This window comes from Oscarella lobularis, chromosome 1 (assembly GCF_947507565.1).
Source record: "Oscarella lobularis chromosome 1, ooOscLobu1.1, whole genome shotgun sequence".
Lineage (NCBI taxonomy): Eukaryota > Metazoa > Porifera > Homoscleromorpha > Homosclerophorida > Oscarellidae > Oscarella > Oscarella lobularis.
Window position 1 is genome coordinate 7388690 of NC_089175.1, and position 3697 is coordinate 7392386.

General features: G+C 41.6%; 1 long non-coding RNA gene across 3 annotated transcripts; it reads left to right on the forward strand.

The window, feature by feature from the left end:
- The first annotated feature begins 2416 nt into the window (after positions 1 to 2416).
- Positions 2417 to 3409, forward strand: LOC136187199 (uncharacterized). Of its 3 annotated transcripts, none has more exons than XR_010669884.1 (4): positions 2417 to 2890; positions 2951 to 3039; positions 3096 to 3206; positions 3249 to 3409. It is a non-coding gene; the product is annotated as an uncharacterized lncRNA (long non-coding RNA). The 3 variants fall into 3 exon arrangements; XR_010669885.1 differs by having other exon boundaries at positions 3096 to 3197; XR_010669883.1 differs by having other exon boundaries at positions 3096 to 3193.
- Positions 3410 to 3697: the final 288 nt, after the last annotated feature.

Sequence of the window (3697 nt, forward strand, 5' to 3'; positions counted from 1 at the left end):
GCACATGCTTTCATTTGAATGAACAAACTTTTATTTGAATGCACATGTCTTCATTTGAATCCACAGGGCCTCAAGTAAGTGCACAGGCTCTCAATTGAATGCGCAGGCTTTCATTTGAATGCACAGGCTCTCATGTGAATGCACAGGCTTTCAATTGAATACACAAGCTTTCATTTGAAAGCACAGGCTTTCAATTGAATGCATATGTTTTCATTTGAATCCACAGGGCCTCAAGTAAGTGCACAAGCTCTCAATTGAATGCACAGGCTTTCATTTGAATGCACAGGCTTACATTTGAATGCACAGGCTTTCATTTGAATGCACAGGCTTTCATTTGAATGCACAGGCTTTCATTTGAATACAAAAGCTTTCATTTGAATGCACAGGCTTTCATTTGAATGCACAGGAATTTATTTGAATGCACATGTTTTTATTTGAATGCACAGGCTTTTAATTGAATGCACAGGCTCTCATTTGAATACACAAGCTTTCATTTGAATGCACAAACTTTTATTTGAATGCACATGTCTTGATTTGAATCCACAGGGCCTCAAGTAAGTGCACAGGCTCTCAATTGAATGCGCAGGCCTTCATTTGAATGCACAGGCTCTCATGTGAATGCACAGGCTTTCAATTGAATACACAAGCTTTCATTTGAAAGCACAGGCTTTCAATAGAATGTACAGGCTTTCATTTAAATGCACAGGCTTTCATTTGAATACACAAGCTTTCATTTGAATGCACATGCTTTCATTTGAATGCACAGGCTTTTATTTGAATGCACATGTTTTCATTTGAATCCACAGGGCCTCAAGTAACTACACAGGCTCTCAATTGAATTCACAGGCTTTCAATTGAATGCACAGGCTTTCAATTGAATGCACCGGCTTTCATTTGAATGCACATGCTCTCAATTGAATGCACATGCTTTCATTTGAATGCACAGGCTTTCATTTGAATGCAAAGGCTTTCATTTGAATGCACAGGCTTTCATTTGAATGCACATGCTTTCATTTGAATGCACATTCTTTCATTTGAATGCACAGGCTTTCATTTGAATGCACAGGCTCTCAATTGAATGCACAGGCTTTCATATGAATACACAGGCTTTCATTTGAATGCACAGGCTTTCGTTTGAATGCACAGGCTTTCATTTGAATGCACAGGCTTTCATATGAATGCACAGGCTTTCATTTGAATGCACAAGCTTTCATTTGAATGCACAGGCTTTTATTTGAATGCACACGCTCTCAATTGAATGCACAAACCTTCATTTGAATGCACAGGCTTTCATTTGAAAGCACAGGCTTACATTTGAAAGAACAGGCTTTCATTTGAGTACACAAGCTTTCATTTGAATGCACGTGCTTTCATTTAAATGCACAGGCTTTCGTTCGAGTACACAAGCTTTCATTTGAATGCACATGCTTTCATTTGAATGCACAGGCTTTTATTTGAATGCACTTGAATCCACACGGACTCAAGTAAGTGCCCTGTGGATTCAAATGAAAACATGTGCATTCAAATGAAAGCCTGTGCATTCAAATCAAGGCCTGTGTATTCAAATGAAAGCCTGTGCATTCAATTGAAAGCCTGTGCATTCAAATGAAAGCCTGTGCATTCAATTGAGAGCCTGTGCACTTACTTGAGGCCCTGTGGATTCAAATGAAAACATGTGCATTCAAATAAAAGCGTGTGCATTCAAATGAAGGCCTGTGTATTCAAATGAAAGCCTGTGCATTCAAATGAAAGCCTGTGCATTCAAATGAAAGCATGTGAATTCAAATGAAAGCCTGTGCATTCAATTGAAAGCCTGTGCATTCAAATGAAAGCCTGTGCATTCAATTGAGAGCCTGTGCACTTACTTGAGGCCCTGTGGATTCAAATGAAAACATGTGCATTCAAATAAAAGCATGTGCATTCAAATGAATAAGACATCGTTCTTCTGATTCACAACGTTAGATACGCAAAATTTTTTTAGAAGAAATTGGGGTCCCCATTAGGAACCGGCCCGCCAAAATTTCGCTGTTTTAAAAGCTATAGCAGTGTTGAAAACATTTTTCTGAATTAGAGAAGAGCTCTATCGATTGATTTCCAGCATAAAATAAGCAAATAATTATTAGATGAAAACGGGGCGCCCATTAGGAACGGAGCCGAGAAAATTTCGCTCTTTTAAAAGCTAAGGCAGTGTTGAAAACATTTTTCTTAATTAGAGAAGATCTCTATCGAATGATTTCCAGCTTAAAATAAGCAAAGAAATATTAGATGAAAATGGGGCCCCTATTAGGAACCGGGCCGCGAAAATTTTCGGTTTTTTCGCGCTCTAGGTTGTCTAATTTTTTTCTGTGCATGTGTGACAGTGTGCGAGATCGTGTTCGTATTTTTCAATATATGCGAATAATGTTTATTCAGGTTGCTGATATACGGGAACTGCATTTTCAGTCATTGCGCTGGGATGACTGAAACCGGCTCAAAACGGGGCGACCGCGATGAAAGGAGGGGAAGATGTACAATCGCGATAGGTTAGGAACGTTTTTACGTGCTTCTCGTTGCTCGCGATCGCGTTACGGGGGCTCTGTGTACGTTCGGAGGTGTTATCTTCGCGTTTATTCGCTCTCTCGTCGGTTTTTTTTGGTTTTCGGCGCTTCTCGGTGATGTTACGAGCTTTCACGAGGGTTTGTTGGCGTTGCGCGGAGGAAATTGGGGGCCCGGGAGGGGAGATCGATTCGTCTCGTGGGAGTCGAGTGGTTTTAGGCGTCTATTTCGCGTATTCGGGTCCTAATCGTGGTTCTCGACGTAGTATTGCGGTTAAATCTCTCCCGGTTCATCAAATTTACCGTCGGGGCCGTCTATTTTAGGGGCAGTGTTAGGGCAGAGTCAATACTCATAGGTGTATATTGGGTCCTAATTGTGTTACATATTTCTAATTAGTTTTTGGGGGGGTGCATAGGAATGGGAGGAACGAGGACAAGACCAAGGGACGCGAGGGAGAAGAGGAACAAGCAAGCAAGGAGAAGGAGGAATATCAAGGGATCGACGGTATGTGATGGAGGTAGAGTTTTTTATGTTGGATGATTTCTAATTAGTTTTTTTAGGTGCATAGGAATGGGAGGAACGAGGACAAGAGCAAGGGACGCGAGGGAGAAGGAGGAACAAGCAATCGAGAAGATGAAGGAATATCAAGGGATCGACGGCATGTGATGGAGGTACAGTTTTAGTAATTAAGGAGTTTGTAATTCGTTTTCTAGATGTGGAAGAGTGTAAGGAAGAAGGCTATGAACAAGGGACGCGAGTGGGAAGGACGGAAAAGTGATCAGGAGGAAGGACGACTATCGAGGGATCAAAGGTATGTGATGTAGGTAGAGTTTTAGTTATTGAGGGGTCTCTAATTCGTTTCTAAATTTGTCCTGGGGACAATTTGTCCTGGGGACAATTTGTCCTGGGGACAATTTGTCCTGGGACAATTTGTCCTGGGACAATTTGTCCAGGTACAATTTGTCCTGGGGACAATTTGTCCTAGGACAATTTGTCCTTCTCCTATGCCTTTTGCCTTCTCCCTTTTGCCTTTTGCCTTCTCCCTTTGCCTTTTGCCTTCTCCTTTGCCTTTTGCCTTCTCCCTTTGCCTTTTGCCTTCTCCCTTTGCCTTTTGCCTTCTCCCTTTGCCTTTTGCCTTCTCCCTTTGCCTTTTGCTTTCTCC